The sequence below is a fragment of the Scyliorhinus canicula genome, chromosome 20 (assembly GCF_902713615.1).
Source record: "Scyliorhinus canicula chromosome 20, sScyCan1.1, whole genome shotgun sequence".
NCBI classification, from domain to species: domain Eukaryota; kingdom Metazoa; phylum Chordata; class Chondrichthyes; order Carcharhiniformes; family Scyliorhinidae; genus Scyliorhinus; species Scyliorhinus canicula.
Window position 1 is genome coordinate 38,423,233 of NC_052165.1, and position 26,116 is coordinate 38,449,348.

At 48.3% G+C, this 26,116-nt stretch overlaps 2 protein-coding genes across 15 annotated transcripts in view; one reads left to right on the forward strand and one right to left on the reverse strand.

Annotated features, from left to right (window-relative positions):
* The window catches only part of tmtc3 (transmembrane O-mannosyltransferase targeting cadherins 3), a 106,242-nt gene extending 91,648 nt beyond the window's left edge, over positions 1-14,594 (reverse strand). The window contains exon 1 of the mRNA XM_038780404.1: positions 14,482-14,594. The gene's annotated coding sequence lies outside the window, so the exon portion shown is untranslated. The remainder of the gene's footprint in view (positions 1-14,481) is intronic.
* Positions 14,595-14,599: 5 nt separating this feature from the next.
* Positions 14,600-26,116, forward strand: part of cep290 (centrosomal protein 290) — a 190,026-nt gene continuing 178,509 nt past the window's right edge. For 5 of the 14 annotated variants that reach the window (XM_038780387.1, XM_038780392.1, XM_038780393.1 and 2 more), the window contains exon 1: positions 14,602-14,695. The gene's annotated coding sequence lies outside the window, so the exon portion shown is untranslated. Of the gene's footprint in view, positions 14,696-17,589; positions 17,625-26,116 lie in introns of those variants that run through there. The other 9 variants (XM_038780395.1, XM_038780399.1, XM_038780391.1 and 6 more) reach the window with 5 other exon arrangements.

Here is a 26,116-nt window from a genome sequence, read left to right on the forward strand (position 1 = left end):
AAACGGCTGGGGAGACAGGAAGAGCGTTTGTTAACAGCCTCAATTAACTGCACCTGGTGTGGCAAGGAAAAACACAGACGTGAAAACTGCCCCGCTAGAGAAGCTCAATGCCACTTATGTGGCAAGATGGGCCACTTCCAGATTATGTGCCATAGCAAGAACACACACAAAGGGATGCCTTTGAAAGCTGGCAAGATCTATGAAGTAGATAATATCCACGATATTGAGGAGCCTTTCCTTGGGGAGATCCAGGGACCAAGTGGAAGCTGCTGGAGTGCTGATATCCTCGTAGAGGGAATCAAGACACACTTTAAGTTAGACACAGGGGCAGCAGTTTCAGTTCTTTCCGATGCTGAACCCTGGTTGGAGAGAAGTTCTCTTCAGCCATCATCCAAAAAACTATATGGACCAGGAGGAACAGAACTTGAGGTTATTGGAGAACTGAAGGCAGCCCTTCAGTATAGAGAAAGAAGAATCACAGAAACATTATATGTGATTCAGAACCAGAGTTGCTCACTTTTGAGCAAGAATGCATGTACCGACTTGCATCTAGTTTTCAGAGTGAAAAAACTGGAAAGTGAGAAGTTCTACCCAAAGCTGAATTCCCACAGCTTTTCGCAGGACTAGAAAAGATGAAGACTGCAAACCACATCACTCTACCTCCAGAAACAAAGCCAGTGTGCCTGTTTACACCCAGAAAGGTTCCTCCGCCATTCCTACCAAAAGTAAAGGAGGGAATTGACTATGTTGAAGCAAGGAGTTATTTAATATGTGACAGAACCAACTAGCTGATGCCCGGTAATTATTCCAGTGCCAAAACTCCACAGAACTATCAGAATTTGTATAAATGATACACGGCTGAACAAAGCAGCTCCATACAAGTTCATCTTATGTCCTCTGGGGACAAAGAACTTAGCAAAATTCGAAGAGCTCAACCTTCACAAAGCTAGATGCAAATGGTATGTTTTGGCAACAACGCTCAATGAAGAGGCTATCAGTTGCTTGCCACCTTCATTACACCATTTGGGAGGTTTTACTTCAACAGATTACCCAACTGCGCCAGAAAATCTTCCAGAGGATAATGTTGTGTATCCTAGAAGGACTGGAGTCGTATGTCATGTGGATGATGTCCAGGATCTATGGGTCCACTCAGAACATGATACCAGAGTCTGAGTTGTGCTGCAGTGCCAACTGAAAGCAGGACTTCTACTCGAGCAAATGCAAATACTCACAGCTGACTGTCAAGTTCTTTGGGCATATTGTGAACGCATCCGGTGTCATAGTTGATCTGCAGAAAACCACAGCAATCAAGAATCCTGCTCCTCAGATTGTGACTAAGCACCAGAGACTCATGGGTAAACTAAACCAAGTCAGAAAGTTCTTCCCCAACGTCGCTGTTATTAATGAGCTACTACATCAGCTGTTATGACAGGACAAGTGATGGGAGGAAGCACAACGGAAATACTTTGACAAAATCAGAGTGCTGCTGGTATCACCTGATATTTCCAGTTGCTATGCCACAGAGTTCTACCCACTATCATTACTGCAGATGTGTCTTCGATAGGACTGGGAGCTGTAGTGTTTCAGATGAATGGAAAGTGTGGACCAGTTTACCATAGACATCGCTTTCACTGACTAAATAGATAGACAGTGATAGTGAAAGAAGCATTAGCTGCTGTATGGGCTTATGAGATGTTTGCAGATTATGTTCTTGGCCCCGACTTCAAGATAGAGACTGAGCACAAGCCCTGAATGAAACTTAAATTGTAAGGAGTTAGCAAAGAATTCCTCTACAAGTACAACGATTCAGACTGAGAATGATGAGGTTTGATACAGAGACTGTATGTTCCTGGAAAAAAGCAGATGCTTTGTCCCTTATCCCAGTGGCAAGGCCTGGACAATGTGATGTAGCCCTTGTTGGAGAGTTAGAAACCTCAGCATCGACAACATGTTCAATTCTAGCAGTGATTCAGCGACTGAATGATATTGGAGGTGCCGGGAAATCTGATGAAGAGAGTGCTCAGGTCCAAATGCTGCATCAAAGGATGGCCAGTGTATAGTCCACACAATCCCATTCTTGGACAATACTATAAACAAAGAGTACACCTCCATGTGATTGATGATGTACGAATGTATGACGAAAGAGTGATCATTCCAAGAGTTCTGAGAACTCCCTCCCTCTTCTCCCATATTGTCATTCCAAAAGTACAAGCTGAAGACTTGGACAAAGTGAAAGAGAAAGAGGACAAATATCATTCCAGCCAGATGTGGAACTGTGACAAATGTAACCGTGCCAGACCTCAGGCAAGCTCACTATAGACAAGTGGTTGAGTGAACACCACATCCATAGTCCTACCTCATCCAAACAGAGCATGGGCACAGCACAGTGGGAAGGAACAGACCTGCACTGTTTGCCAGACAGAAGCAACCTCCCATGTGGATGCTACCCAATCTAATCGGCCAGAGATGCTAGATCCACAAATCCTGTTGACAATCTGACTGGTAAACCTGAGTCATCTACCATTTCCCCTCCTGCCCAGCAGAGTCTGAGAGATTGCAACACAGCAGAATTTAAAGTTGTTGTTTGTTTGATTGATCATAATATAGAAATGGAAATCAAAAACTTTGGGCATAAGAGGGGGGGGGGCAGTATAATGTGACATCGGATTGTTAATGGGTTAATTCTAATTGTTACATCACAGAAAGTGATATAATACTGCCAAGAAAACAGAAATGGTAATATTTTTCTGTTGGCAATATCCTTGCCGCAATTCTTAAACTGTTGAGGTTTTGTATGGTAATTGAAGTAAGAAACAGGCTGACTGAGAATCTAAACTAATAATATGAAGTGGTTGATATGTCAACAAACTTAAGAGGGGCTTCAAACAGATGTTTACACAAGGCAATTACAGGAGTAGATTTGAATGGATTGTGGTTGAAAGGAAATGTGTAGGTAGGTAAAAATAGGGTTAGTTTTTTTCTTTTAAATCTTAAGACCTAAAGTTCTAAAAAAAATGAAGTTAATCAATTCTGAGAACAAAAGTTTCAAAGAAACAATGGAGAGAACAAAGGGAAATAATGCAGTTAAGGAAATACTGAAGCCTATGGTTGGGGGTGGGGGTGACGGGCACTGTTTAGACCTCCCAGCAGACAGGAGGAATAGCTGGCCACAACTCCCTGAAAGCAATGTGAACAAGGTCAGACCTGAAGAACCATTTGCTGTCAGACTCCAAGGATACCTCAAGAGAAAATAAAGGCAGTATGGTAAAAGTTACTGGAATTTTGTAGATTTTAAAATCTAATAATAATCTTCATTATTGTCACAACTTCGCTTATATTAATATGGCAATGGAGTTATTGTACAAGCCTTTGTTAAACTGCAAAAGGGAAGGTTAGCTCTGAAGATTGTTAAATTAAGTATTTTGGAACTGCTAAGTATTGTTACTGTGTGAAGCAATTTTTGTGTTTCAGTCTAATTCTATTTTTTATCTTTTATTTCTTAATAAACATTTATTTACGATAAAATCATCACAAGTGGTTGAGTCATTTCCGGAATTCAGAACCTCTCCTCGTTCTGTACAAATTGCAAACACCCAACATTTTGTTGGCTGTTTCAACTTTTCCTTCTGTGATTTGGACAGCTTGGCATTTTTCATCAGCTATGGTATAACTATCATGTGATTTATTGTCCTGTTGTTATGTGGAATATGTAGCTAGTGCTACAAGATGTGTTCCAATGAACCTGAAGTTTAAAATGCCATTCCAGACTCGATTATATATTCTGTACTAGATGAAAAATATCAAGGATCTGAATAAAAATGGGAACAAACAGAAGAAATGTGTGGATTAAAGAGTCCAATAGCAGCATATTTCAACAATGGCTTTCATTGAGACGACACCCTGAATGTAATAAAACAACCCAAGACAGATTAACAGATGACATTTAACATTGAGTTAAAGATGGTATTAGGAGAGGTCAAAGCATTGCAGGGTTGTGTTTGAAGGAGGAAGTGCAGAGGTTTTGGGAGGTAATACTTGAAGGTAAATCAGTGTCACAGCAGTGGGAGACATGCAAAGGGGAGATTCAAGGAGTTCGGAGTAAACATATTCCCGCAAAGAAAAAGAGTAGGAAGGCCATTTTAAAAAAATATAAAATTAAAGTACCCAATCTTTTTCCAATTGAGGGGCTAGCCAATTCATCTGCCCTGCACATCTTTGGGTTGTGGAGGTGAGACTCGTGCAGACACGGGGAGATTGTGAAAACTCCACACGGACAGTGACCAGAACCCAGGTCCTCGGCGTCGTGAGGCAGCGGTGCTAACCACTGCACCACCGTGCTTCCCCAGGACAACCATTTCTAGAGCTCTCTGGATGTCAAAGGGCTTAGAGGGTAAGAAAAGGAAAGCTTATGTCGGACAATGACAAGTCAATACTACAGAATGCCAACAGGAGTATAGAAAGTGCAAGGGTGAAATCAGAAAGGAATTTGGGACGGCATGAAAATATATTTGAACGGTCGTTGCACTTTAGAAAGTGATTTTCGAGCGGAGAGCCGCCTGCGTCTCCTTTCGCAATATACGTGACATGAAAGAATATTGACAAGCAAAATCAAGATGAACGCAAAGATGTTTTCCATTGATTAGGTTACCTTTTTGCTCTTGTGTGTGGAGGCAGAGATGTGGTTATGATTTTTTTTAATAAACATTTTATTGAGGTATTTTTGGTATAGAAACAATAACAAAATAGACAAGATACATGAAACCATAAGCATAGTACCTTTCATACCGGTCCGACCTTTATTAACCCCCTACTCTAACCTAAACTACTCCCGCCAGCCCCCCTCCTCGTCTGCTGACGATTAATTTTCCACAAGGGAGGGTCAACAAGGTGGCGCAGTGGGTTAGTACTGTGGTCTCACGGCACCGAGGTCCCGGGTTCGATCCCGGCTCTGGGTCACTGTCCGTGTGGAGTTTGCACATTTCTCCGTGTTTGTGTGGGTTTCGCCCCCACAATCCAAAGATGTGCAGGCTAGGTGGATTGACCATGCTAAATGGCCCCTTAATTGGAAAAAATGAATTGGGTACTCTAAAAAAAAAATTTTAATTTCCGAAAGGAAGTCGATGAAAAGTTGCCAACGGTTGCCAGCTCCAGGTGAACACTAACTGTGAACCTCAACTGTGAACCTCTCAGGGCGAACTTCATTTTCTCCATACAGAGAACGCTGGCCATGTCCGGCAGCCAGGTCTCCGATCTGGAGCTTTTGGTCCCTCCATGCTAATAGTATCCGTCTCCTGGTTACCAGGGAAGCAATGGCCAGGGCACCTGCCTCTTTCTCCTGGATTCCCGGATCTTCCTGCCTGAAAACCACCACCTCTGGACCCAGCTCCTCGGTCTGCATCTCTTCTGACCCCATAAGCTCCTTATAGATGTCCGAAACGCTTCCCTCCCCCATCCATACTCCCCGGGGAAACCGGTGGTTATCACCAATTGGGGCACAAACCAGTGCTCCCACATGCTGCCTCCACTGGCCCCAAACTCTCAGGGCCACCACCACCATGGGGCTCGTAGAGTACCGCGCCGGCGGGAGCGGCAGAGGTGCAGTTACCAACGCCCCCAGACTGGTGCTCTTACAAGAAGCCGCCTTTATACACACCCACGCCAACTCCTCCCCCACCACCCACTTCCTGATCATGGCTATGTTAGCCGCCCAGTAATAATTACTAAAATTTGGCAGCGCCAGCCCGCCCTCTCCCTGGCTCCGCTCGAGCATTACCTTCCTTACCCGCAGGGTCTTGCCTGCCCAGACGAAGCCCATGATCACCCTGTTGACCCGCTTAAGGACCGCGGAATAAAAATGGGGAGACATTGAAATACAAATAGGAACCTCGGGAGGACCGTCATTTTCACCGTTTGTACCCTCCTGGCCAATGACAACGGGAGCACGTCCCATCTTCAGAAATCGCCCTTTATTTGGTCCACTAGCCGGGCCAGATTCAATTTATGCAGTCAATCCCATTCCCGCAGGTACCTGAAACTACCCCCTAATGACCTAAACGGCAGCTCCCCAATAGCCTCTCCTATCCCCTCTTATCCATGTATAGCTTATACCCCGAAAACCAGCCGAATTCCCCTCAAATCTTCATGATTTCTTCCATCCCCTCTATTGGGTCCAAAACATACAGAAGCAGATCATCCGCACAGAGCAAAACCCTGTGCTCCATTCCCCCCCCCTCCTCCTCGGACCAGTCCTCTCTTGCCCCTTGAAGCTCTCAGAGCGATTGTCAACAGCTCTATAGCCAGCGCAAACAACAGTGGGGAGAGGGGGCATCCCTGTCTCGTCCCCGGTGCAGTCTAAAGTAGTCCGAAGTTGGCCTGTTCGTCCGCACCCTTGCCACCGGAGCCTGTTACTGTAACCTGACCCACTCAATAAAGCCCCGCCCAAATCCAAACCGTCCCAGTATCTCCCACAGATAGTCCCATTCTACCTGATCAAAAGCCTTTTCTGCATCCATTGCGATCACTACCTCCACCTCCCTACCTTCTGGGGGCACCATGATCACATTTAACAGCCTTCTTACATTGGCCACCAACTGCCTACCCTCAACAAACCCCGTCTGGTCCTCCCCAACAACGTTCGGAACACAGTCCTCTAGTGGTTATGAATTTTAATGAATACTTTGCTTCTGGGTCTTCACCAAAGAGGGGAAATAGTGCAGACATTGTAGTTAAGGATGTGATGAGCACAGGGAGAGGGGAAGTATTCAAGGGATTAGCATCCTTGAAAATGTATAAACCAGGTCTGGGCAGCGTGGTGGTGCAGTGGTTAGCATTGCTGTCTCATGGCGCTGAGGTCCCAGGTTTGATCCTGGTTCTGGGTCGCTGTCCGTGTGGAGTTTGCACATTCTACCCATGTTTGCGTGGGTTTTGTCCCCACAACCCAAAAGATGTGCAAGGTAGCTGGATTGGCCATGCTAAATTTCCCCTTAATTAGAAAAAATAATTGAGTACTCTAACCAGGTGACATGTACTTCAGGCTGCTAAAGGAAGCTAGCGAGGAAATGCTCTTTCCAAGGACCGGTTGATGGCTCGATGGCCCGAATGGCCTCCTCCTGCACTGTAAATTTGATGAAATAGTGGTCATTCTGACCATTATTTTCCAATGCTCACTGGATACACGTGTGTTGGAGGATTGGAAGGCTGCTAACGCTGTACTTCTGTTTAAGAAAGGGTGCAAGTGATAGACCGAATACTTAAGGATCAGTCAACCCGACCTCGGTCATGGGCAAATTATTGGGTTTAATTATAAGAGACAGGATAAATTGTCACGTAGAAAGAAATGGAGTAATCCAGGACAGTAGGCATGGGTTTGTTAAGGGACGATCATGTCTCACTTGACTGAATTGTTTGATGAAGTAATGAAGATTGATGAGGTTGATGTAATGGGTTTTAGCAATGCTTTTAACAAGGTTCCAAAAGTCAGACTGGTTAAAAACGAAATCATATGGGGCGGCAAGGTGGCACGGTGGTTAGCACTGCTGTCACTGCTGTCTCACAGCTCCAGGGACCCGGGTTCAAATCTGGTCTCAGGTCTGTGGAGTTTGGACTTTCTCCCCATACCTGGGTGGGGTTCCTCCGGGTGCTCCGGTTTCCTACCACAGTCCAAAGAAGTGCAGGTTAGGTGGATTGGCCACTCTTTTGAGGTCCACCAACAAAACAGAAGAAAGAAAACAAACTGAGGGACAACCCAAATAAGGGCCGCTCCTGTTAGGGGCACTGCCGAACATAACAAAGATCAACGGAAACTTAAAAACACGAAATAAGAGTGCAATTAAAGGGGTCAATAAAGCACCCTCAACCTCTCCAGTGCCCACTGGGCACGGAAGGCCTCAATGGTCCCCTTCCAGGGACACCCGGCCACTAATGTAGCTGTGGAAGAGGGGCAAATAGTTTTAGGTGGATTGGCTGTGCTAAATTGCTCCTTAGTGTCCAAAAAGCTTACGGCGATAGGGTGGAGACACAGGCTTAAGTAGGGTGCTCTTTCCAAGGGCTGGTGCAGACTTGATGAGCCGAATAGACTCCTGCATTGTAAATTCTTTGATTCTATGAACCAGGGTAAAAATTGGCTCAATGATAGGAAACAAATGGCAATGGTTGATGGTTTTTTGTGACTGGAAAGCTGTTTGCAGTGGGATTCCACATGCCTCGATATTAGGTTTTTTTTGTTAACAACTTGGACCATAAATGTAGAAGGCATGGTCAAGAAGTCTGCAGATGATACAAAAACTGGCCACATGGTTGATAGTGAAGATAGCTGTAAACTACAGGAAGAGGCAAAAAGAATTCAGGCACTAAGTGTGATATGATGCATTTGGGGAGATCAAACAAGACAAATAAATATATATTAAATGGCAGGAAGGATTTGGAATTTGGGTTTCCACCATTTTGGATTGTTTTTCCATTTTGTGTTGGTCAGAACAGACTGCCTGCTAACTCAGCTGAACTTCATTTGGACAAAACATGCAAACCAGACATTACCTAACAAAGCCTGCCCCTCTTATCTGCTATGCTCACTCCCAGGAGTAGCTCATGGCCATCCAACATTGGTTCCTGCTCAGTTAACAGTTGTTATTTGCCTTCAAAAATAATTTATGACTTGCTGACATAAACTTCATTAACTTTTGCCTCAGCAACATCTAGACAGGGGACTCCGCTTGAGATAACAGAACTTGTAAGGTTTACAGGATACGTTATCTGAGTGGCCTAGCTGAATGAGGCTTTCATTGAACCAAAAGACTGTTTATGATACCATTGATTAATGGCCTGAGATCAGACGAACGAAGGAAAAACAATTATTGGAGTGTTAATTCGTCAAGGCATCTGGACTGTTCCATTGTTGCTATCAGCAGAAACAGCAGTTAATAGAGAACTGTGATATCAGAGGCCTGAAGTAGAATCATAGATGCAAACATGATCTGTCTTGTAAGTGTTACAAAGAAGTAATTACTTTCAACTCTGAATTGGACTTTGTAAGAGTATATGGTTAACGCGTAATGAGACAGGTTATAGCTATTGTTATTATCTGACACTATTAACTAAAACATGTAGGGAGTGGTGTAGAAGGTCACATTACAAACTGTGATTAATGCCATACATTTATGTTATGAATTCACTCTGTACACCCTTTATAAATAGTAATCATGGATACGGATTTATATTAAGGACACACTTGGTATAATCGTATTATAATCTTTTATACCACTTAAAATATTCTGTGAATTAGGAGTGGTAACCATATTAGCCTTTCAATTAAAAGTAAAATGATCTAGTGCAGCTTTTATGGCTCTCAGTAAGAAGCTAGTTGGGGCCTTATGGCCAAATAGGTGATAAGAGAGGGACTGACTCTTTGTTTTCATAAGAATCTAAGCTGCTGGCTTTAGCCGTTATCAGAGGGAAGGAATTGGAAGCCATAAATTCCTCCACTACAGGATGAAGGAATCGCCAGCTAGCAAATATCTAGAAGCATGATCTATCACCAATTCTAAAGGCCACGGTGTGGCGCTAACAATTATACTCAAAGCCGAGAGACTAGTACAATAGAGGCTTTATTGCTGTACGATGTTGTCCCTCCATCTGCAACAGTAGACTAAGGGTCTGAGCAGCTCTCATACATTATACATAAGCTCCCTGTGGGCGGAGCTAGCCGGCAGGGGCTGACCGGAGGAACCTGTATTACAGGTACAGGCATACATCCCCCTACTGCAGTACACATAACTACAGTGGTTATCTCACCACATTCACCCCCTGTAAAAATGAGTCCGGCGGGGGGTGACATGTAACTCTAATACAAAGGATGCTATTTACAAGAGGGTCCAACAAGGAAAATCAAGAGTCCATCCGGTTAGCAGGTTACAGGTTGAGCCGAATCGGTGGTCGGACGTTCCGCTGTGATCGGCGTAGCTGTGGTGGTTACGTCGGCACAGGCGGTGATGGCCCCGATGGTGCAGGTGCTGGCGGTGTCGGTGCTGGCTGCTGGCGGGATGACTCCGAGAGCAAGCCGAAATCTTCCGTGTCCTCCAGGGTGGGCAGGGGGATTAGGGATGGACCTGATGGGGACGAATAGGGGGGCGCTGGGGTTGGCGCAGGAAGGGGTGTGGGCATGGGATCGGCATCTGAGGGAGCCAGGTCTCGGAGCGAGACTGTGTCCTGGCGGCCGTCGGGGAACTCCACGTAGGCATACTGAGGGTTGGCGTGGAGAAGGCGTACTTTGTCCACCAGGGGTTCCGCCTTGTGGTGCCGTACATGCCTACGGAGAAGGACTGGGCCCGGAGTCGTGAGCCAAGTCGGGAGCGACACTCCGGATGTGGACTTCCTAGGGAAGGCAAAAACACGTTCATGGGGTGTACTGTTAGTTGCGGTGCACAGTAGTGATCGAATGGAATGGAGCGCGTCAGGGAGGACCTGCTGCCAGCGAGCGGCTGGGAGGTTTCTGGACCGTAGGGCCAGCTGGACGGCCCTCCATACCGTCCCGTTCTCCCTCTCTACCTGTCCGTTACCCCGGGGGTTGTAGCTGGTCGTCCTGCTGGAGGCGATACCCCTGCTGAGCAGGAATTGACGCAGCTCATCGCTCATGAATGAGGATCCCCTGTCACTGTGGATATAGTCGGGGAAACCGAACAGGGCGAAAATGGACCGAATGATTGACCGGTACGGATTGCAGGCCACCTTCCCGTACCTCGACAATGTCACCATCTGCGGCCATGACCAGCAGGACCATGATGCCAACCTTTATAAATTCCTCCACACCACATCTCTCAATCTCACGTACAACAAGGAGAAATGCGTGTTCCGCACAGACCGCTTAGCCATCCTTGGCTACGTAGTCCAAACGGACTACTGGGACCCGATCCCCGACCGCATGCGCCCCCTCATGGAGCTCCCAATTCCCCACTGCCCCAAGGCCCTCAAACGCTGCCTTGGGTTTTTCTCTTATTACGCCCAGTGGGTCCCGCAATACGCAGACAAGGCCCGGCCACTTATCCAGTCCACACATTTTCCCCTCTCGGCCGAGGCACAGCAGGCCTTCGCCTGCATTCGATCTGACATAGCCAGGGTGGGGATGCACGCCGTAGACGAGACTCTGCCTTTCCAAGTAGAGAGCGACGCTTCAGATGTCGCCCTTGCCGCCACGCTGAATCAGGCCGGCAGACCCGTGGCATTCTTTTCACGCACCCTCCACGCCTCCGAATTCAGCATTCCTCTGTCGAAAAGAGAAGCCCAGGCAATCGTAGAAGCGGTGCGGCACTGGAGGCATTACCTGGCCGGCAGGAGATTCACTCTCCTCACTGACCAACGGTCGGTAGTTTCAACAACACGCAGCGGGGCAAGATCAAGAATTACAAAATCTTGCGGTGGAGAATCGAGCTCTCCACCTTTAACTACGAGATCTTGTATCGCCCCGGCAAGCTCAACGAGCCCCCCAGACGCCCTCTCCCGAGGTACATGTGCCAGCGCACAAGTGAACCAGCTCCGTGCCTTGCACGACAGCCTTTGCCATCCGGGGGTCACTCGCTTGTACCATCTGATCAAAGCCCGCAATCTGCCCTACTCCGTCGAGGAAGTACGGACAGTCACCAGAGACTGCCAGATCTGTGCGGAGTGCAAGCCGCACTTCTACCGGCCAGATCGCGCGCGCCGGTGAAAGCATCCCGCCCCTTTGAACGACTCAGCGTGGACTTCAAAGGGCCCCTTCCCTCCACGAGCTTATGTATAATGTATGAGAGCTGCTCAGGACCCTTAGTCTACTGTTGCAGATGGAGGGACAACATCGTACAGCAATAAAGCCTCTATTGTACTAGTCTCTCGGCTTTGAGCATAATTGATAGCGCCACAATTTATTGCTGTACGATGTTGTCCCTCCATCTGCAACAGTAGACTAAGGGTCTGAGCAGCTCTCATACATTTATACATAAGCTCCCTGTGGGCGGAGCTAGCCGGCAGGGGCTGACGGAGGAACCTGTATTACAGGTACAGGCATACATCCCCCTACTGCAGTACACATAACTACAGTGGTTATCTCACACACACGGGAGACTCCTCGGATACTATGGATAATAATTGTGGTGGCACGGGTAGGCAGAGTGGTTAGCATTTCACAGCACCAGGGACCCGGGTTCGATTCCCAGCTTGGGTCTGTGCGGAGTCAGCACAATCTCGTGCCTGCGTGGGTTTCTTCCGGGCGCTCCAGTTTCCATCCACAAGTTCTGAAAGATGTGCTTGTCAGGTGAATTGGACATTCTGTAATCTCCCTCAGTGTACCCGAACAGGCTCCGGAGTGTGACGACTCGGGGATTTCCACAGTAACTTCATTGCAGTGTTAATGTAAACCTACTTGTGACACTAATAAAAATTATTATTATTAATAGCGTCACCATGGAGATCTTGAGGGTCTTGAATGAATATTACACTTTAGGGAAACGCCAGGCTACAGAATAATAGGAGGAGCAAAGAGGAGTGGCAAGGACTGTCTAAAATGTATATAACCTGTGCTCTCGTGTCTGTAAGCAAAGATGAGTTTTGTCCGATTCCTTATGTGGAGGATAAGGCAGACCTGCTCTCCTGGCTGTTCCGAGATCTCTAGCAAAACTTACCACGCACGATCCTTGTCTATTTATTAGATACTGAGGAGATGTAGAGAAAATGGAGGCATGGACACCGATCCCTGAAGGTAGCCGGTCAGGTCAATAGAGTGGTTAAGAAAGCACGTGGAGAGGCAGCACGGTGGCACAGTGGTTAGCACTGCTGCCTCACAGCGCCGAGGTCCCAGGTTTGATCCCGGCTCTGCGTCACTGTCCCTGTGGAGTTTGCACATTCTCCACGTGTTTGCGTGGGTCTCGTCCCCACAACCCATAAGATGTCCAGGGTAGGTGGATGAGCCACAATAAATTGCCCCTTTATTGGGAAAAAATAATTGGGTACTCTAAAAGAAAGCATATGGAATCCTTTCATTTATTAGCCAAGGCGTCGAATATAAGAGTAGGGAGGTTATGCTGGAACTATATAAAATATGGCTAATGTCACAAATGAGTACTGTGTGCAGTTCAGGTCACCTCATTACGGAAAGGATGTAATTTCATTCAAGAGAATCCAGAGATTTGCAAGACCGTTGCCAGGACTGGAAAATAGCAGCTGTGAGGTAAGATTGGATTGGCTGGGGTTGTTCTCCTTGGAACAGAGCAGGCTGTGGGGAGATTTGATGAAAAGTACAACATTGTGAGTGGCCTGGAGAGAGTGGATGGGAATAATCGGTATCCCCGTGCATACAAGGTAGGTGACGAGGAAACAAAGTTCAAAAATGATTGGTAGAAATACTAGAGGGAATTTGAGGAAAACCTTTTTCACCAAGAGGATGGCAGGGATCAGAAACTTACGGCCCAAAAGGGTAGTAGAGGCAGAAACGCTTCTCATTTAAAAGGTGTCTGGATGTGCACCTAAAGTCCTGTAACCTCCAGGGCTGAGGACAAAGTGCTGGAGAACAGCACAGCGGCTTTATCACTGGACTAATAATCCTCTGGACGAGTAATCCAGAGACTGAGGGAAGTGCCCCGAGTACCCCAGTTTGAAGAGCGCCAAGGCAGTTTCATAGATTTCATAGAATTTACAGTGCAGAAGGAGGCCATTCAGCCCATCGAGTCTGCACCGGCCCTTGGAAGAGCACCCAACCCAAGCCCACACCTCCCCGTAACCCAGTAACCCCGCCCCTTTTTGGACTAGTGGACTAGGGCAATTTAGCATGGCCAATCCACCGAACCTGCACATCTTTGGACTGTTGATGAACTTCGAATTCAAAAACTTTGGACTTAAAAGTCTGATAATGAGCATGAAACCACAATGTCAATGTGGTTTTGCCATCCTTACCTGGTCTGGCCTCCATGTGACTCCAGACCTACAGTAATCTTGTTGCCTCTGAAATGGCCCTGCAAGCCACTCAGTTCAAGGGCAATCAGAGATGGGCAATAAATTCTGGCCCAGGCATGTGTAAGGGCCATGAATATTTTTTAAAAAGGTGTAGCTTGCTTTTCAGCTGGTGCAGATACGATGGGCAGAGTGCCTCTTTCTGTGCTGTAAAGTTTACAAATATCCAAAAAGGGATGTGGGGAGAGGGCGGGTGAGTGACAGCAATGCTCCGAGAACCAGCACGAACACGATGGGCTGAATGGCCTTCTATGTCACAAATCTATACTAGAATGCATGGCCTTGACAACTGAAGGCACAGACACCAATGTTGGTTGAATTAAAATCGGTGCTTTGCAATAGACCAGAATTGGGGGAGAACAGAGTTTGGAGGGTTTTGAACAATTTGATTCTTCTATTTTTTGGCTCGTTCTTCCCCGTCATCTCCACATGATTCTATGCTTTATCTCCTGGCCTGCGTGTGGTGGGATGATGACCATTTATCTGAGGTACTTTCAGTGTAGGTCTCACCTGACAGGACCCGGAAGGGGCTCCATCTCGCGAGAGTGCCCACCTTGCCCCGCTGCCGCAAACCGAGTCGCTGCCCCCATGCCGCAAAGCGGAGCACCACCCAAAGTCATAAAGTGGATTGCCTGCACTGCCGGAAAGGTTTGAATGGTCGCTTAGCAGCCGGAGCTTCCAACGGTCGGCGTCTCCAGGGCCGGGCCTGTCCCCAGACGGGAAGGTAATGGACTCTCTCTCATTGTGGCAAACTCTCGGAGCCGGGGAACTTGGGCAGTACCCGCCGCTTCAATCACGGAGCTGCCCCGGGTACAGTCCCGTTTTGTGGCGGTGGAATTTCAGTTCCATTCCGCTTCCCGTGTTTCGGATGATGTCAGCAGACGGCCGTTACAACGCCTCTGGTGACGTCAGCAGACGGCCGTTAAAACGCCTTAGGTGACGTCAGCTGACGGCCGTTATAGCGCCTCTGGTAACGTCAGCAGACGGCCGTTACAGCGCCTCTGGTGACGTCAGCAGACGGCCGTTACAACGCCACTGGTGACGTCAGCAGACGGCCGTTACAACGCCACTGGTGACGTCAGCAGACGGCCGTTACAGCGCCTCTGGTGACGTCAGTTGACGGCTGTTATGCTGCCTCTGACGTTAACAGGTGGCTGTTACGACGTCTCGGGTGGCGGCAACTGGCGGCTCGTACGATTCCTCTGGTGCTGTCAACTGGCGGCTCGTACGATGCCTCTGGTGCTGTCAACTGGCGGCTTGTACGATGCCTCTGGTGACGTCAACAGGCAGCTGTTACGACGTCTCTGACGTCAACAGGCGGCAGTTACAACACCTCTGGTGAAGTAACAGGCGGTTGTTACAACGCCTCTGGCAACGTCAACAGGCAACTATTATGATGCCCCCCATAATTATTACCCGGTACGAGTCCAGGACCGGGATCTTCCCCAAGACCCGCCTCATGAATTTGACATTGTCCCAATTTGGGGCATACACTGGCATCCCCTCAAATTTCCCGCTCACCATCACGAACCTTCCTCCCAGATCTGCCACCACATTCCCCACCTCAAGCGCTACCTGCTTATTTCTCACCACCACTCCCCGCGTCTTCATAACTAACCCTGAGTGAAAAATCTGCCAACCCACCCCTTCCTCAGCCTAGTCTGATCCCCAATCATCAAATGCGTTTCCCGCAGAAATGCCACATCCGCCTTTAAGCTCCTCAGATGTGTGAACATGCGCGACCGCTTGACTGGCCCATTCAGCCCTCTCTCGTTCCATGTGACCAGCCTGGTTGGGAGGCACCCCTCTCCAACCATAACCCTTCTTGGGCCAGCCCTCCTGGCCCCCCCTCGGATGTCCAACTCCCTCCTATTGCACATCAACCATCCCACCCCCGACAGCAGTGCCCCCTCCTCTAAATAAAACAACAATCCCATCTCCTTCTAGAACTCTAACCACCTGTTCATCCCCCATTGCCCTCCCGCGAACTAACTCGCCTAGCTTGCAGCCCCCGCCCATGCACCAAACATCCTGTCGCCCACTATCCCCCCCCCTCGCACACTGCAATTGTGCACATAACAATAAAAAGAAGAAACAAAGGTGCACTCACCCTCCACTCTCCTCTGGCCTCCCACCAAAGAACCCGATAGAAAAGCTAAACAGCTCCTAAGAGAAGAGAGATTCTCCCCTGACCATCACTAAATAAAAGGAACACAAAGAGGGGCAGGGAGAACCAATACCACCCCGCACCTCCTCCAAAGTTCAGTGTCCTCCCTCTACTACCAGTTCATTGTCCCTCAGAAACTCTGTTGCTTCCTCTAGTGTTCCAGAATAATACTCACGACTGTTGTGGGTCACTCAAAGGCGCGCCGGGTACATCATCCTGAACTTCATTCCCTTCTTAAAGAGGGCAGCCTTGACCCGGTTGAATCCAGCTCTCTTTTCCAGTTCCGCGCCCAGGTCCTAATACCCGGAGCTCATTGCCCTCCCAGTTACATTTCTTCATCTGCCTGGCCCACCGCAAAATCTTCTCTTTATCCAAAAACCATCATCGCCCTCGGCGACTCATTCGCCTGCAGCGTCCTCATCAGCGCCCTAGTCGCCCGATCGACCTCCACAGGCCGGTCGAAGGCCCTCTTCCCCCATTAGCTGCTCAAACATCTTGGCCACATAAGACCCTGCGTGCGCTCCCTCGATGCCCTCCGGCATCCCCGTTATTCTCAGATTCTGCCTCCAGGAGTGGATCTCCAAATCTTCCACTTTCTCCTTGAGCCGCTTCTGGGTCTCCCTCAACACACAGTTTCAGCTGCCAATGAGGTAAGCTCCCACACCTCCTCCCCCACCTCCTCCTCCACCTGATCTGGGTCTCCAGCCTCAACTACACACAGTCAATCTCCGCTTTCAGCAGGATTATCACCAGGTCCTCCTGAGCTGCCCTCTGTTGGCTGCAATTTTCATTCAGAAAGTCCGCCAACTGCTCCTTCGACCATTGGGTTGGTAAGTCCAACCCTTTACCCTCTGCCATCTTCCCCTGTGTTGCATGAAGAGTTTCTTGCTCTTGCAGCTCCTTCCTTCCTTCTAGACGCATTTCAGGTCCATGGATCTACCCACCGAGCTCACCAGTATAACTTTCCTCCACCACCTCGACACCCCTTTTCTCCAAACATACCAAAAATACCGCCTCGAGCGGGAGCTGCCAAATGTGCGACCACTCATTCCATGGCCGCCACCGGAGTTCCACCTACACCTTCCTATACCTCCCCTGATCCTTCACCGTGACATGGGTCACCAGCATCACCACATCAGCTTTTAAACTCTTCAAGTGCGCATAAACTCTCACTCTGTTCACAGGTCCCCCTAACCCCCTCACGTTCCATGTCACCATTTTGACCGGGGGTCTCTCACTCCCTCCCTATCCATCCTATCCGTCGTCACCATTACCCCGGGCCCTGTCCATCTGACCAGGTGCGCCCCATCCTTTTGTTGTTTTTGCCGCCGATTTCTTTCTCCCCTGTTGCTCGTTCTGGGTGAGTGTGCTTAACACTCGATTTGGCTCTGTTTCTTGTTCTAGGCTCTGGAGTCACCAGGTGCCGTTAAGACACCGCCACAAGCTTCAAGGTGAAGTTCAAAGCAATAAAACCGTACACCAATTAGTAAGTCCAAACAACTAGAGTTTATTATAATACAATTATAATAACTACCCATGCACACGCTAAAGGATTAAACTTACTCCTACCGCTAAACAACCAATACTTATCTCGAAGGAACTGCTGGGTCAGGGAACAAGGCCTCTTGCTCTGCTCTGGTCTGCAGACTTCAGATTGTTATCAATTGAAAAGGGGGTCAGGAGTGCCTATTTCTGGTAGCGGTCGTCGTTAGGCACTTACTTGTTGGTGGCTGCTGCTCGACGGCTGGAGTAGGAGACAGGAGCCAGGAGACAGGAGACTGAACCATGTGTGGGACCTTTCTTTTATAGGTCCCAGGGGGTCCGCGCCCCTTTGGGCGGACTCCCTTACCTGCTTGGAATCGATTGGGTCTCTTCCCAATCGATATGTTTGAACGCCCCAATCATAGGGCAGTTCCTCGGTCACTGGGCGGTTCTTGGGACCTATTGTTTTGGGCTTCTCTGGCGCCACAGGGTCTGGCCTTCCATAGAATGTATCGATTTGTGCTTAACTTGTGTCCATTGTATCTGGGACTCGCCCGGTATTGCCTCATTAGTATGTTAACTGGTTTCTTTTCACAGTGTTGTCTGGTTTCTGCAACAGTCAAAACTGGTTTCTGCAACAGTCAAAACTGGTATCTGCAGTCGTCCCAATATACAATCGCTTTGCAAGCTGTTTGCTTTCCAACATGTCCATTTTCCCTGCATTCCTTGCAATCTTCCATTTTGTGTTGGGCAGTGGCCACCCCAGGTGGCTACACTCCCTCCTTGTGATCCTCATGAGAAATCATGAAGGATCACCCAAGTTCGGTGTCTTTGTGTTCCCTGACCTCAGCGAGTTCCATGGCTTCTATTCTTTCCTCAACTATGGTAAAAAATTTTAACTAACATTTTCTGATTGGCGCTATGTCAAAGGGGACACGCATTACCAATTAGAATCGGGAACCTCTAACTATCGCAATAAACTATTCTCATCTCACATTTAAAACATCCTATAACATTCTAAACCCTTTCTCATTCATACCACAGTATCTTTACATTTCGTTTTCTGACTCGGCAGTCGAGCGCAGAACATTATAATACATCCGCAATAATCTTTATTTACAGATCGTATTAAATTAAATCTTTTATTATACATCAAGGGGTTGGGGGGATTGGTGGAATCCAAAAATAGGGGATTGTACTCTGTAAATGGTTGAGGTGCAAGAGCGGGAGGCTCTCCTTCTCCATTTCCTCATCCTGAGGGTCTGCACTATGATGCAGAGAACTGCAATCACCAAAAGTGATTCAATGACATACGAAAGTGAGTACCAGTTCATGAATTTTGTGCACCAGGTCTGGTCCTTGCTGTTCATTACTGGACTTTGAGAAGTCGGTGTGTGGGAAACATTAACGGCGGGGGTCATAGGGGAAAAATGGTTTGCGTCTGCGCGCAAAAATACAAAAACAGTAACTAAAAGCATGTAGTTCTTCATCGTGGTCTTCTTCCTTCTCGTCCTTCTGTCCTTTTGTATTGCTGATCTTGCTCTGATCCTTCCTTTGAACGTTCGAAAGCTATGGAATCAAGCACAGTATATGTCAATAATTCGTTTAATACCTGTAATGTTAGTGTATCTGTCCTCTCATTCCAATTGTCCCTTAAATGAATGGCCAAGTCACACCCTGTGACTCCCCTCATTTTTTTTTTTCAAAAGCGAATTTAGGACCAGACATACACCTAACAACTTTGCCACTGCGAGCCGTCTCGCAGGTTTTGCGATTTACCATCCGAATGTTCCTGGATGTAAATAGCATATGGGATGGCTGCCGAAGGGCTACCTTAAACAAAAATGAAACCAAAGTTTAGAAATGAGATATCCGAATGAGTTGCGTGTGGGCCGCTACAGGTAAGATTTGCATGGGATCCCCGGGTAGGGCGTGCTGTGCTGTGCCCGAGCTTAGCTGACCAAAGGGGGGTCCTCAGACAGGGTGGGTCCTCAATGCCGTTTCTCCACTGCCTGAGCAACCTGAAATGAACGGGCAAGAATGTAGTCATATGGAATTGCAGCCTCTATTCCCAGAATAGAGGGGCACCTAAAAAACAAGGGAGGAGCCAAGATGCTCCAACATCTGTAAGCAGAAGACAAGTCGTGAACATTGTCGGTTCTGCAGAGGACATTTCAATTGAGTGAAGTTCTCCGAAATTTCGGCGGACAAACTAACGTGCATGTGAGGTGGTCACAAGCTTTTCAGCTGAAAAGTGAGTGGCCGATCTCCAATCAAACATTTAACATACAAACAAACATACATATGTGCAGGTTCCATCAGAAAGGACATCGCTTCTCTCAAGCGGTTCCTCTGTTACATCATCTGGACACCTCACTTCTCATTCTCTGTGAATGTCGCAAAGGGGTTGCCATGTCGGGAGTCAGACATCAAGTCCTCCTCTTCTCCCGGATCCCATACCCTTGTCTGTGCTGTACTGTTCTATGTTCTATGTTCTATGTATGGATCAGGCATGCAATCTTTGCATTGTGTGACCGGGGGTCACTCTCGTCATTGCGGACAAGTCGCCAAGAATTGTCCCTGTGGCAAATCGTGGGGTCTAAAATTGAAGGAGCATTGTCGGGGTCGTCAGTGTTGGGTGGTGGGTGTGGATATTTAATGTAGGTGATCTCCATGGGGTCACTGGAGTCGGGGTCGTAGTCGCTGAAGTGGGGGCTGTAGGGTGGAGTGCTGTGGCTGTCCTCAGTTTCACAGTCACTGTCACTGTCTGTGCTGTGGCAGCTTGTGGGCGTTCCGGGGCGTGGTCTGAAGGCAGTGGGCGGAGTCGAGATCGAGTCCGATGAGGAACTGGTCTGTGAGGGGGAGGGTGGAAATGTGCCTCTTGTGGGCGGGGCGAGGTGTTCTGCTGCATCGAGTAGGACATGGTGCGAGTAGTCTGACTGTTCCTCATCGGACTCGATCTCGACTCCGCCCACTGACTGTGTTGCATAAGCCTTCAGTTTGTTAATATGAAACCACGCAGTCTTACCGTTGGGGTACTTTATCCTATATACCGAGGGGCTGATTTTGTCCGAAATTGAGTACGGGCCGGAAAATTTAGGAGCCAGAAACGTGCTGGGGTTATAAACAGATAGCAGAACCTGTTGCCCAACCTGAAATTCTGTGGGGTGTACATTCTTGTTAAAACAGGCCGTGCTCTGTTTTCGTCGTTTTCCCAATATTACTGCGGCCGCTAACTGTGCAGACCTCACAGTTTCAACTAATTCTTTGACTGCTTTCTCGTGTGTGAGGGCCGTCACTTCTGGGCCGTCATGTCCAGTCCTAAAAGGAATTCTGATCCTTTCATAGGGCGTCCGGCCATGAGTGTGTGTGGGGTGAAACCTGTAGATGATGAAACTGTATTTCGGATGAACATTAGTGCGAATGGGAGCACTGAATCCCAAGTCAAATTGTTCTGTACCATCTTCCTAAGGGTCGAATTTAGGGTCCGATTCATGTGTTCTACTATCCCGCTTGACTGGGGGTGATACGCAATGTGGAAGTTCTGTTTTATGCCGAATATGGTCAGGACGTTCTTCATGACCCGTCCTGTAAAGTGAGATCCCTGATCTGACTCTATACTTCTGGGGAGACCCCATCTCGTAAAGATGTGGTGGGTCAGGATCTTTGCAGCTGTCTTAGCGGTGTTGGTGCGTGAAGGGAATGCCTCTACCCATTTGGTAAAGGTATCTATGACCACCAGAACATATTATAGCCTTCCTGCAAGGGGGCAATGGTCCTATAAAATCGATCTGGAGGTTTGTCCAGGGGCCATTAACGGGGCGAATGTGGCTGAGTTGTGCCTTCTTTGAATACCTCTCCGGGTTATTCTGTGCACAAATTAAACAATTCTCTATGTAGTGGGTCACATCTTGTCGTAAGTTGGGCCACCAACAGAGTTGTCTAAGGTGTCTTGTGGTCGGGTCGATCCCTTGGTGTCCATGATTGTCATGGAATAAGGCAATCATTTGATTCCTGTCTTGTTCAGGAACCACATACAATTTATCTTTAATGATCACACCCTCATGTGTGGTCAAAGCGTGTTTGAATCTATCGTACTGGGCCCACAAAGTTTCCTTTAAAAATCTCCCGGAGATTTTCGTCCTGCTTCTGTGCCTGTACTAAATCTTTGATTTCTGTCTGTGAGACCTGAACTGCACTCACAGGGGCGCTAGCTGGTGCGCTAGCTGGGGGTGTCCAAAAGTGACCTCGCCTGGAACCTGCTTTTGCCAGTGCGTCGGCTTTTACATTTCCGGGGGGATGACCTATGGTGACTCCTAACTTTAACTATGCCATACGTCCTATCCTTTGCCTTCTCTCGGATATGGCGGAGTAATGGGGCTGATGGAAGGGGCTTCCCGTCTGTAGAGACAAAACCTCTTGTCCTCCACAGGGGTAGAAAATCAGTCAGGCTGTTACAGACATATAAGCTGTCCGAATATATGTCTGCTGGGCTGGGGGAACGAATCTGGGTGGTCCACTATGTATGCGATGGCCGCGAGCTCTGCTGCCTGCGCGCCTAAGTGACCTGGTAATTTTAATGCGATCTCTTCTAGTGCGCGACCCTGCGCATCCTCAACATAGATCCCGCATCTAGTGATGCGTTCTCCATCTAAAACTGTGGATGAACCGTCCACATATATTTTCAATGCGGCACACGTGTCGGTGTGCTGGGGGCTCTGGCTTGAAATCCCTATCTTTCTGGGGGGCGTCTTTGCAATGAAGGGTCCTGTGTTGTGTAGGGGTGCTACAATCTCGCATTCATGGGGTTGTCCTGGATACTGGAGGTTGTCCGCTAAAAATGTGTGTGTTTTGGTCCGTTTAACTGTTATGTCCCGTCCTTGTAACAGTAGTGTCCACCTAGCTGCTCTTATCTGTCTCACTGAACCGTCCTTCAGTCGACCGTCTAAAAGTAACTGTGTGGGGGTGTGCTCGGTCAAAATGGTGATGGGATTAAGTCCGGTAACGTACGAGAAGTACTGAACTGCCCAGAAAACTGCTAGTAGGTGCCTCTCGCAGGTTGAAAATCCTTGTTCTACGGGGTCTAAAAGTCGTAAGGCATAAGCCACTGGTCGTAGCTGCTCGTGCCGTTCCTGAAGGAGCACGGCCGAGAGGGTCAGATTGGTGCTAGCTACCTCTATTGCCTAGGGGGAGAGTTGGTCTGGAACTTGTAGCGCGGGTGCTGCGCTAAGGGCCTTCTTTAACTCCTCCGCAGCCTCTGTATGCTGCGGAAGCCATTCCCAAGGGGCTCCTTTCTTAAGGAGGTCTGAGAGTGAGGCTGCCTTTGTCGCAAAACCATCGAAATGGTTCCGACAGTACCCAACCAGTCCTTAAAAACGACCGGAGCGCTAAAACATTCTGGGGAAGGGGCAATTTGACAATCGATTCAATTCTTTTGAACTCGATCTCGCGTTTGCCGTGCGTGATGACTGTACCCAAATACATCACTTGATTCTCCAATATCTGGGCCTTTCTGGGGTTAACTTTACATCCAATCTCTTGTAAAATTTCCAGGAGTTCGGCCAGAAGCATGATGTGCTCTGCCTTGGTGTCTGTCTGCAGTAATAGGTCGTCCACATACCGTACCAGACATTCAGGTCGGGAAAATTTGGCTAATCCATTTGCCAGCTGTCGGTGGAAAATGGAGGGGGAATTGTGGAATCCTTGTGGGAGGCATGTCCACGTATACTGCTGTCCTTTAAATGTGAAGGCAAATTTGTACTGGCACGCCTTTGCCAATGGGATTGACCAGAAGCTATTGCTAATGTCCAATACCGTGAAATATTTGGAGTGGTGTCCCTGCTTGAGCATGGTCTCGGGACTTGTTGCTACCGTGGGGGCTACTGTTGGGGTTACTTTGTTGAGTTCCCGATAATCAATGGTCAGACGCCATGATCCGTCGGGCTTCCTCACTGGCCAAACAGGTGCATTATTAGTCGAGGCTACTGTCCTAAGTACACCCTGCTCTAATAAGCTCTCTATAACCTTTCCAATTTCTCCCTCTGCTTCTAGGGGAAATCGGTACTGTCTCTGTGGTCTCGGGTCAGGTCCAGTAACTTGAACTTGTCCAGTCATTCTGCCGCAGTCGTGCCGTGACTGGCAAATGCTGTCCTGTGTCGGTTCAAAACTGCCCTAACCTGTTTGTCCGTGCTAAGCGTGGTCAGGTCGATATAATAGTCGCCTACTGCGCTAATCCTATTTGCATACTCTCCTACTGTGAGAGTTGCGGGTGCTCTGTCAGATTTTGCCATTCTCCAGACACACTGATTTACTGGATCGAACGACAGGCTGTGGGCATTCATGAAATCAATACCCAGTATGTGTTCTGCTGTGCCGGGGCAGATTAACTAACACACAGGGTGTCTGGTGGAGATGTTCCCTAGCTGAATTGATACAGGGGCTGTAATGTGTCCCTGCTGCGAGTGACCTGTAAATCCGCTGAGTGTAATTGTGGATGTGGTCGGCCACGTGTCTGCCTATGCTGTAATGGTGGAATTAATTGTTGTGCGGGACCCTCCTGTGTCCCAAAGTAATTCTATGGGCTTCCCTCTAATCTTTGCTGTGACCACTGGCTTTCCGGATTGGTCCCAGAGTGTGTCACAGACCCAAGTGGGGGAGCCCGAACACCGGCAGTCCGTTCCGTCCACATTGGTCTGTCCTGACTGCGTCCCTATACTGTGTATAGGCTTAACTTTGTTCCTGTTCAGAGTGCCTGTCTGCTGGCCTCTCTGAGATCTCTGTGGGCCGTTGCATTCCCTTGCAAAATGTCCTAAGTGTCCCGCAGTTGTAACATTCCTGCGACTTCTGTGGGGGGGGCTGTTCTTTCCTTCGTTTACCCATGCGGGGTTTGGTGCGCTCTACTGCCTGTATATCTGCTGCAGCCTGAGCTTCTTCTGGGTCTTTATCTTTACTTTGCCTTGGACAGATTGCTCCCAAGCGCGGGACAATCTTTTCAAAACCCATTTTTCATTATGGGCCTCTTCTGAGGGGTCATAACTACTGCAGACATTCTGTCCTGCATCTGTGGCGTGGGAGATTATGGTGCGGGTCCATTTAACCATATTATCACGGGTTAAATGCACGGTCTAATCGCCAAAAACGGCAGTGAAATGAATCCACAGCCTTCCTGCGAATGCTGTGGGATGCTCTGTCCTTTTCTGCCTACACTTATTTAGGCCTTTGACTGGGTCTCCTCTATTGTACCCTATCGCATCTAAAATAGATGTATGCATCTCCTTGAGGGTGCCTCCTCCAACGTTCTGTGGGTCGGGGAGGGCTGCAACTACTGATGAGTCTAAACTCAAAACTGTGAGTTTCACTTGCTCTCGCCCACCCAGGCCGTACATGGTAGCCTGCTGTTTTACTTTCGCGAAAAATTGGTTGGGGTCTGCGGTGGGGAGGAACGGGGTGATTTTCTCACACGCGTCCCTGAGTTGTGTTACGGTTAAGGGGGTGGTGTAGGTGATGTCGGGTGCGCCTTCTGTGGTTGCCTTTCTTTGGGTGGTGACTGGGTTCATAGGTGCGGGTGCTATCTGATCTGTGGGGGGGTTGGGGCGCTTTCCTTTCTGTTGCACTGCTGGCGCACATGTTCCCTGAACATAGCGCCTGCGCGTGTTCATTCAATTCTTGCCAATCTGGGGCATTTTCCTCATCTAACTGTGTTCCAAAGGTGCTTTGGAACCCATTCTGTACGGAAAGCAGAGATTACAGCTCCGCAATCTGCTTCCTACACTTCGCGTGATCCACTGTGCTTTGCCTTTGCTCAGTGGTGGCAGCATGGAGTGCTCTTAAAGTTGCATTTAGGTCAGAGCATTGCCTTTGCAGTGCCTCTACCTGCTTTTCTGACTCTTCTCTTATCAGGACTGCACGCTGCACATCTTGATAGGCTTTTTCGTATTGGGTTTGAGAACTGCTCAGATGGGCTAGACAGGACTGATGTGCCCTCTGGGCACCATCCACCTCTCTATCCTTCTCTGCCAGCTTCCTTCTTAACTCTAGGTTTTCCTTTTCGATGTCCCTGACATCCACTTTGCTCATCCTATTCCTTTCCTCTAATTCTGCTCGGAGCGTCCGAACAACCTCCTCTGTGCCTCGCAATTGTGCCAAGCAGGACACAATTGCCATCGGCTTGCGTGCTTTACTTAAATTCTTCCTGTGAATTTGAGAAAGGTTCTCCCACCAAATATGTCCTATACTCCCGGGAGTGTCTCCTCATTCAAACAAAACTCACTCCAAAGGGGCCATCCTTTCCCTTTGAGGTATTTCCTGAGTTCCAGCTCCCATACGGGATACTGGCCTACTCTGCTACTGCTGGTCGCTGCGACCACGAACTGTTCTGGGTTAATGAGGCGTTCCATTACCTGCATGGCCGTTTCCTCTTTCTCTCTTTAATTTGGAACAGGGGATGATCAGGTAATGCTTTAAAGTACGGGTACGGCTTTCGCTATGTTCCGATTA